The 7,500-nt window shown below is 37.5% G+C and overlaps 1 non-coding gene and 27 pseudogenes across 1 annotated transcript; all 28 read right to left on the bottom strand.

Annotated features, from left to right (window-relative positions):
* The window catches only part of LOC148434679 (5S ribosomal RNA), a 119-nt pseudogene extending 78 nt beyond the window's left edge, over nucleotides 1–41 (bottom strand).
* Nucleotides 42–157: 116 nt separating this feature from the next.
* Nucleotides 158–276, bottom strand: LOC148434678 (5S ribosomal RNA; annotated as a pseudogene).
* Nucleotides 277–393: 117 nt separating this feature from the next.
* Nucleotides 394–512, bottom strand: LOC148434677 (5S ribosomal RNA; annotated as a pseudogene).
* A 116-nt stretch (nucleotides 513–628) lies between these two features.
* Nucleotides 629–747, bottom strand: LOC148434676 (5S ribosomal RNA; annotated as a pseudogene).
* A 116-nt stretch (nucleotides 748–863) lies between these two features.
* Nucleotides 864–982, bottom strand: LOC148434675 (5S ribosomal RNA; annotated as a pseudogene).
* Nucleotides 983–1,098: 116 nt separating this feature from the next.
* LOC148434674 (5S ribosomal RNA) lies at nucleotides 1,099–1,217 on the bottom strand (annotated as a pseudogene).
* Nucleotides 1,218–1,803: 586 nt separating this feature from the next.
* LOC148434673 (5S ribosomal RNA) lies at nucleotides 1,804–1,922 on the bottom strand (annotated as a pseudogene).
* Nucleotides 1,923–2,037: 115 nt separating this feature from the next.
* Nucleotides 2,038–2,156, bottom strand: LOC148434672 (5S ribosomal RNA; annotated as a pseudogene).
* A 116-nt stretch (nucleotides 2,157–2,272) lies between these two features.
* LOC148434671 (5S ribosomal RNA) lies at nucleotides 2,273–2,391 on the bottom strand (annotated as a pseudogene).
* Nucleotides 2,392–2,506: 115 nt separating this feature from the next.
* LOC148434670 (5S ribosomal RNA) lies at nucleotides 2,507–2,625 on the bottom strand (annotated as a pseudogene).
* Nucleotides 2,626–2,741: 116 nt separating this feature from the next.
* On the bottom strand, nucleotides 2,742–2,860 carry LOC148434669 (5S ribosomal RNA; annotated as a pseudogene).
* Nucleotides 2,861–2,976: 116 nt separating this feature from the next.
* Nucleotides 2,977–3,095, bottom strand: LOC148434668 (5S ribosomal RNA; annotated as a pseudogene).
* Nucleotides 3,096–3,446: 351 nt separating this feature from the next.
* On the bottom strand, nucleotides 3,447–3,565 carry LOC148434667 (5S ribosomal RNA; annotated as a pseudogene).
* Nucleotides 3,566–3,680: 115 nt separating this feature from the next.
* Nucleotides 3,681–3,799, bottom strand: LOC148434666 (5S ribosomal RNA; annotated as a pseudogene).
* A 116-nt stretch (nucleotides 3,800–3,915) lies between these two features.
* LOC148434665 (5S ribosomal RNA) lies at nucleotides 3,916–4,034 on the bottom strand. Its single transcript, XR_015876587.1, has one exon. It is a non-coding gene; the product is annotated as a 5S ribosomal RNA (ribosomal RNA).
* Nucleotides 4,035–4,149: 115 nt separating this feature from the next.
* On the bottom strand, nucleotides 4,150–4,268 carry LOC148434664 (5S ribosomal RNA; annotated as a pseudogene).
* A 116-nt stretch (nucleotides 4,269–4,384) lies between these two features.
* Nucleotides 4,385–4,503, bottom strand: LOC148434663 (5S ribosomal RNA; annotated as a pseudogene).
* Nucleotides 4,504–4,618: 115 nt separating this feature from the next.
* LOC148434662 (5S ribosomal RNA) lies at nucleotides 4,619–4,737 on the bottom strand (annotated as a pseudogene).
* A 116-nt stretch (nucleotides 4,738–4,853) lies between these two features.
* On the bottom strand, nucleotides 4,854–4,972 carry LOC148434661 (5S ribosomal RNA; annotated as a pseudogene).
* A 116-nt stretch (nucleotides 4,973–5,088) lies between these two features.
* LOC148434660 (5S ribosomal RNA) lies at nucleotides 5,089–5,207 on the bottom strand (annotated as a pseudogene).
* Nucleotides 5,208–5,322: 115 nt separating this feature from the next.
* Nucleotides 5,323–5,441, bottom strand: LOC148434659 (5S ribosomal RNA; annotated as a pseudogene).
* A 116-nt stretch (nucleotides 5,442–5,557) lies between these two features.
* On the bottom strand, nucleotides 5,558–5,676 carry LOC148434658 (5S ribosomal RNA; annotated as a pseudogene).
* A 115-nt stretch (nucleotides 5,677–5,791) lies between these two features.
* LOC148434657 (5S ribosomal RNA) lies at nucleotides 5,792–5,910 on the bottom strand (annotated as a pseudogene).
* Nucleotides 5,911–6,026: 116 nt separating this feature from the next.
* On the bottom strand, nucleotides 6,027–6,145 carry LOC148434656 (5S ribosomal RNA; annotated as a pseudogene).
* A 116-nt stretch (nucleotides 6,146–6,261) lies between these two features.
* Nucleotides 6,262–6,380, bottom strand: LOC148434655 (5S ribosomal RNA; annotated as a pseudogene).
* A 116-nt stretch (nucleotides 6,381–6,496) lies between these two features.
* LOC148434654 (5S ribosomal RNA) lies at nucleotides 6,497–6,615 on the bottom strand (annotated as a pseudogene).
* Nucleotides 6,616–6,965: 350 nt separating this feature from the next.
* On the bottom strand, nucleotides 6,966–7,084 carry LOC148434653 (5S ribosomal RNA; annotated as a pseudogene).
* A 116-nt stretch (nucleotides 7,085–7,200) lies between these two features.
* LOC148434652 (5S ribosomal RNA) lies at nucleotides 7,201–7,319 on the bottom strand (annotated as a pseudogene).
* Nucleotides 7,320–7,500: the final 181 nt, after the last annotated feature.

Genomic DNA, 7,500 nt, shown 5'->3' with positions numbered 1-7,500 from the left:
CAGACGAGATTGGGCATGTCCAGTGTGGTTTGGCTGTAGGTGCTCAAAAACTTTAACTTTAGACCTCTATTACTTCTTAACTCAAGTAAATTCATTGATAAGTTGAAAAAATTAAATGTAAAATGTAATAGAAAAGAATGTTATGGCAGTATAAAATTACCTACATCACCTAGTATTCCCATGTGGTCTCCGATCTAAGTACTAACCAGGCCCAACAATGCATAGCTTCCAAGATCAGACGAGATTGGGCATGTCCAGTGTGGTTTGGCTGTAGGTGCTCAAAAACATTAACTTTAGACCTCTTTTACTTCTTTACTCAAGTAAATTCATTGATAAGTTGAAAAAATGAAATGTAAAATGTAATAGAAAAGAATGATTTTGGCTGTCTAAAATTATCTACAGCACCTGGTATTCCCAGGTGGTCTCCCATCCAAGTACTAACCAGGCCCAACACTGCATAGCTTCCAAGATCAGACGAGATTGGGAATGTCCACTGTGGTTTGGCTTTAGGTGCTCAAAATCGTTAAATTTAGACCGCTTTTACTTCTTAACTCAAGTAAATTCATTGATAAGTTGAAAAAATTAAATGTAAAATGTAATAGAAAAGAATGTTATAAGAGTATAAAATTACCTACAGCACCTGGGATTCCTAGGTGGTCTCCTATCCAAGTACTAACCAGGTCCAACACTGCATAACTTCCAAGATCAGACAAGATTGGGCATGTCCAGTGTGGTTTGGCTGTAGGTGCTCAAAAACATTAACTTTAGACCTCTTTTACTTCTTAACTCAAGTAAATTCATTGATAATTTGAAAAAATTATCTGTAAAATATAATAGAAAAGAATGTTATGACTGCATAAAATTACCTACAGCACCTGGTATTCCCAGGTGGTCTCCCATCCAAGTACTAACCAGGCCCAACACTGCATAGCTTCCAAGATCAGACGAGATTGGGAATGTCCACTGTGGTTTGGCTTTAGGTGCTCAAAATCGTTAAAATTAGACCGCTTTTACTTCTTAACTCAAGTAAATTCATTGATAAGTTGAAAAAATTAAATGTAAAATGTAATAGAAAAGAATGTTATAAGAGTATAAAATTACCTACAGCACCTGGGATTCCTAGGTGGTCTCCTATCCAAGTACTAACCAGGTCCAACACTGCATAGCTTCCAAGATCAGACGAGATTGGGCATGTCCACTGTGGTTTGGCTGTAGGTGCTCAAAAGCATTAAATTTAGACCTCTTTTACTTCTTAACACAAGTAAATTCATTGATAAGTTGAAAAAATTAAATGTAAAATGTAATAGAAAAGAAAGTTATGGCAGTTTAAAATTACCTACAGCACCTGGGATTCCTAGGTAGACTCCCATCCAAGTACTAACCAGTCCCAACTCTGCCCAGCTTCCAAGATCAGACGAAATTGGGCATGTCCAGTGTGGTTTGGCTGTAGGTGATCAAAAACATTAACTTTAGACCTGTATTACTTCTTAACTCAAGTAAATTCATTGATAAGTTGAAAAAATTAAATGTAAAATGTAATAGAAAAGAATGTTATGGCAGTATAAAATTACCTACTGCACCTGGTTTTCCCAGGTGGTCTCCCATCAAATTACTGACCAGGCACAACACTGCATAGCTACCAAGAAAAGACGAGATTGGGCATGTCCAGTGTGGATTGGCTGTAGGTGCTCAAAAGTATTAACTTTAGACCTCTATTACTTCTTTTCTCAAGGAAATTCATTGATAAGTTGAAAAAATTAAATGTAAAATGTAATAGAAAAGAATGTTATGGCAGTATAAAATTACCTACAGCACCTGGTATTCCCAGGTGGTCTCCCATCCAAGTACTAACCAGGCCCAACACTGCATAGCTTCCAAGATCAGACAAGATTGGGCATGTCCAGTGTGGTTTGGCTGTAGGTGCTCAAAAACATTAACTTTAGACCTCTTTTACTTCTTAACTCAAGTAAATTCAATGATAAGTTGAAAAATTAAATGTAAAATGTAATAGAAAAGAATGTTATGGCAGTATAAAATTACCTACAGCTCCTGGTATTCCCAGGTGGTCTCCCATCCAAATACTAACCAGGCCCAACACTGGATAGCTTCCAAGATCAGACGAGATTGGGCATGTCCAGTGTGGTTTGGCTGTAGGTGCCCAAAGCCATTAACTTTAGACCTCTATTACTTCTTATCTCAAGTAAATTCATTGATAAGCTAAAAATATTAAATTTAAAATGTAACAGAAAAGAATGTTATGGCAGTATAAAATTACCTACAGCACCTGGTAATCCCAGGTGGTCTCCCATCCAAGTACTAACCAGGCCCAACACTGCATAGCTTCCAAGTTCAGACGAGATTGGGCATGTCCAGTGTGGTTTGGCTGTAGGTGCTCAAAAACATTAACTTTAGACCTCTTTTACTTCTTAACTCAAGTAAATTCAATGATAAGTTGAAAAATGAAATGTAAAATGTAATAGAAAAGAATGTTATGGCAGTATAAAATTACCTACAGCACCTAGTATTCCCAGGTGGTCTCCCATCCAAGTACAAACCAGGCCCAACACTGCATAGCTTCCAAGATCAGACGAGATTGGGCATGTCCAGTGTGGTTTGGCTGTAGGTGCTCAAAAGCATTAAATTTAGACCACTATTACTTCTTAACTCAAGTAAATTCATTGTTAAGTTGAAAACATTAAATGTAAAATGTAATAGAAAATAATGTTCTGGCAGTATAAAATTACCTACCGCTCCTGGTATTCCCAGGTGGTCTCCCATCCAAGTACTTACCAGGCCCAACACTGCATAGCTTCCAAGATCAGACGAGATTGGGCATGTCCACTGTGGTTTGGCTGTAGGTGCTCAAAAGCATTAAATTTAGACCGCTTTTACTTCTTAACACAAGTAAATTCATTGATAAGTTGAAAAAATTAAATGTAAAATGTAATAGAAAAGAATGTTATAGCAGTTTAAAATTACCTACAGCACCTGGGATTCCTAGGTAGTCACCCATCCAAGTACTAACCAGTCCCAACACTGCATAGCTTCCAAGATCAGACGAGATTGGGCATGTCCAGTGTGGTTTGGCTGTAGGTGCTCAAAAACATTAACTTTAGACCTGTATTACTTCTTAACTCAAGTAAATTAATTGATAAGTTGAAAAAATTAAATGTAAAATGTAATAGAAAAGAATGTTATGGGAGTATAAAATTATCTACTGCACCTGGTTTTCCCAGGTGGTCTCCCATCCAAGTACTGACGAGGCCCAACACTGCATAGCTACCAAGATAAGACGAGATTGGGCATGTCCAGTGTGGATTGGCTGTAGGTGCTCAAAAGTATTAACTTTAGACCTCTATTACTTCTTAACTCAAGGAAATTCATTGATAAGTTGAAAAAATTAAATGTAAAATGTAATAGAAAAGAATGTTATGGAAGTATAAAATTACCTACAGCACCTGGTATTCCCAGGTGGTCTCCCATCCAAGTACTAACCAGTCCCATCACTGCATAGCTTCCAAGATCAGACCAGATTGGGCATGTCCAGAGTGGTTTGGCTGTAGGTGCTCAAAAACATTAACTTTAGACCTCTTTTACTTCTTAACTCAAGTAAATTCAATGATAAGTTGAAAAATTAAATGTAAAATGTAATAGAAAAGAATGTTAAGGCAGTATAAAATTACCTACAGCTCCTGGTATTCCCAGGTGGTCTCCCATCCAAGTACTAACCAGGCCGAACACTGCATAGCTTCCAAGATCAGACAAGATTGGGCATGTCCACTGTGTTTTGGCTGTAGGTGCTCAAAAACATTAACTTTAGACCTCTATTACTTCTTAACTCAAGTAAATTCATTGATAAGTTGAAAAAATTAAATGTAAAATGTAATAGAAAAGAATGTTATGGCAGTATAAAATTACCTACAGCACCTGGTATTCCCAGGTGGTCTCCCATCCAAGTACTAACCTGGCCCAACACTGCATAGCTTCCAAGATCAGACGAGATTGGGCATGTCCAGTGTGGTTTGGCTGTAGGTGCTCTAAAACATTAACTTTAGACCTCTTTTACTTCTTAACTCAAGTAAATTCAATGATAAATTGAAAAATTAAATGTAAACTTTAATAGAAAAGAATGCTATGGCAGTATAAAATTACCTACAGCTCCTGGTATTCCCAGGTGGTCTCACATCCAAGTACTAACCAGGCCCAACACTGCATAGCTTCCAAGATCAGACGAGATTGGGCATGTCCAGTGTGGTTTGGCTGTAGGTGCTCAAAAACATTAACTTTAGACCTCTATTACTTCTTAACTCAAGTAAATTCATTGATAAGTTGAAAAAATTAAATTTAAAATGTAATAGAAAAGAATGTTATGGCAGTATAAAATTACCTACAGCACCTGGTAATCCCAGGTGGTCTCCCATCCAAGTACTAACCAGGCCCAACAGTGCCTAGCTTCCAAGTTCAGACGAGATTGGGCATGTCCAGTGTGGTTTGGCTGTAGGTGCTCAAAAACATTAAGTTTAGACCTCTTTTACTTCTTAACTCAAGTAAATTCAATGATAAGTTGAAAAATGAAATGTAAAATGTAATAGAAAAGAATGTTATGGCAGTATAAAATTACCTACAGCACCTAGTATTCCCAGGTGGTCTCCCATCCAAGTACTAACCAGGCCCAACACTGCATAGCTTCCAAGATCAGACGAGATTGGGCATGTCTAGTCTGGTTTGGCTGTAGGTGCTCAAAACCATTAACTTTAGACCTCTTTTACTTCTTAACTCAAGTAAATTCATTGATAAGTTTAAAAAATGAAATGTAGAATGTAATAGAAAACAATGTTTTGGCTGTCTAAAATTACCTACAGCACCTGGTATTCCCAGGTGGTCTCCCATCCAAGTACAAACCAGGCACAACACTGCATAGTTTCCAAGATCAGACGAGATTGGGCATGTCCAGTGTGGTTTGGCTGTAGGTGCTCAAAAGCATTAAATTTAGACCTCTATTACTTCTTAACTCAAGTAAATTCATTGAAAAGTTGAAAAAATTAAATGTAAAATGTAATAGAAAAGAATGTTCTGGCTGTCTAAAATTACCTACAGCACCTGGTATTCCCAGGTGGTCTCCCATCCAAGTACTAACCAGGCCCAACACTGCATAGCTTCCAAGATCAGACGAGATTGGGCATGTCCAGTGTGGTTTGGCTTTAGGTGCTCTAAAACATTAACTTTAGACCTCTTTTACTTCTTAACTCAAGTAAATTCAATGATAAATTGAAAAATTAAATGTAAACTTTAATAGAAAAGAATGCTATGGCAGTATAAAATTACCTACAGCTCCTGGTATTCCCAGGTGGTCTCACATCCAAGTACTAACCAGGCCCAACACTGCATAGCTTCCAAGATCAGACGAGATTGGGCATGTCCAGTGTGGTTTGGCTGTAGGTGCTCAAAAACATTAACTTTAGACCTCTATTACTTCTTAACTCAAGTAAATTCATTGATAAGTTGAAAAAATTAAATTTAAAATGTAATAGAAAAGAATGTTATGGCAGTATAAAATTACCTACAGCACCTGGTAATCCCAGGTGGTCTCCCATCCAAGTACTAACCAGGCCCAACAGTGCCTAGCTTCCAAGTTCAGACGAGATTGGGCATGTCCAGTGTGGTTTGGCTGTAGGTGCTCAAAAACATTAAGTTTAGACCTCTTTTACTTCTTAACTCAAGTAAATTCAATGATAAGTTGAAAAATGAAATGTAAAATGTAATAGAAAAGAATGTTATGGCAGTATAAAATTACCTACAGCACCTAGTATTCCCAGGTGGTCTCCCATCCAAGTACTAACCAGGCCCAACACTGCATAGCTTCCAAGATCAGACGAGATTGGGCATGTCTAGTCTGGTTTGGCTGTAGGTGCTCAAAACCATTAACTTTAGACCTCTTTTACTTCTTAACTCAAGTAAATTCATTGATAAGTTTAAAAAATGAAATGTAGAATGTAATAGAAAACAATGTTTTGGCTGTCTAAAATTACCTACAGCACCTGGTATTCCCAGGTGGTCTCCCATCCAAGTACAAACCAGGCACAACACTGCATAGTTTCCAAGATCAGACGAGATTGGGCATGTCCAGTGTGGTTTGGCTGTAGGTGCTCAAAAGCATTAAATTTAGACCTCTATTACTTCTTAACTCAAGTAAATTCATTGATAAGTTGAAAAAATTAAATGTAAAATGTAATAGAAAAGAATGTTCTGGCTGTCTAAAATTACCTACAGCACCTGGTATTCCCAGGTGGTCTCCCATCCAAGTACAAACCAGGCCCAACACTGCATAGTTTCCAAGATCAGACGAGATTGGGCATGTCCAGTGTGGTTTGGCTGTAGGTGCTCAAAAGCATTAAATTTAGACCTCTATTACTTCTTAACTCAAGTAAATTCATTGATAAGTTGAAAAAATTAAATGTAAAATGTAATAGAAAACAATGTTTTGGCTGTCTAAAATTACCTACAGCACCTGGTATTCCCAGGTGGTCTCCCATCCAAGTACAAACCAGGCCCAACACTGCATAGTTTCCAAGATCAGACGAGATTGGGCATGTCCAGTGTGGTTTGGCTGTAGGTGCTCAAAAGCATTAAATTTAGACCTCTATTACTTCTTAACTCAAGTAAATTCATTGATAAGTTGAAAAAATTAAATGTAAAATGTAATAGAAAAGAATGTTATGGCAGTATAAAATTACCTACTGCACCTGGTTTTCCCAGGTGGTCTCCCATCCAAGTTCTGACCATACCCAACACTGCATAGCTACCAAGAGAAGACGAGATTGGGCATGTCCAGTGTGGTTTGGCTGTAGGTGCTCAAAAGCATTAAATTTAGACCTCTATTACTTCTTAACTCAAGTAAATTCATTGTTAAGTTGAAAAAATTAAATGTAAAATGTAATAAAAAGAATGTTCTGGCAGTATAAAATTACCTGCAGCTCCTGGTATTCCCAGGTGGTCTCCCATCCAAGTATCTACCAGGCCCAACACTGCATAACTTCCAAGATCAGACGAGATTGGGCATGTCCACTGTGGTTTGGCTGTAGGTGCTCAAAAGCATTAAATTTAGACCGCTTTTACTTCTTAACACAAGTAAATTCATTGATAAGTTGAAAAAATTAAATGTAAAATGTAATAGAAAAGAATGTTATGGCAGTTTAAAATTACCTACAGCACCTGGGATTTCTAGGTAGTCACCCATCCAAGTACTAACCAGTCCCAACACTGCATAGCTTCCAAGATCAGACGAGATTGGGCATGTCCAGTGTGGTTTGGCTGCAGGTGCTCAAAAACATTAACTTTAGACCTGTATTACTTCTTAACTCAAGTAAATTAATTGATAAGTTGAAAAAATTAAATGTAAAATGTAATAGAAAAGAATGTTATGGGAGTATAAAATTACCTACTGCACCTGGTTTTCCCAGGTGGTCTCCCATCCAAGTGTTGACGAGGCCCAACACTGCA

Source organism: Taudactylus pleione, unplaced genomic scaffold, assembly GCF_031769625.1.
Source record: "Taudactylus pleione unplaced genomic scaffold, aTauple2 ptg002146l, whole genome shotgun sequence".
In the NCBI taxonomy this organism is placed as follows: Eukaryota; Metazoa; Chordata; class Amphibia; order Anura; family Myobatrachidae; genus Taudactylus; species Taudactylus pleione.
The sequence above is the reverse complement of the archived record's forward strand: the minus strand, read 5'-3'. Positions and strand labels throughout refer to the sequence as shown.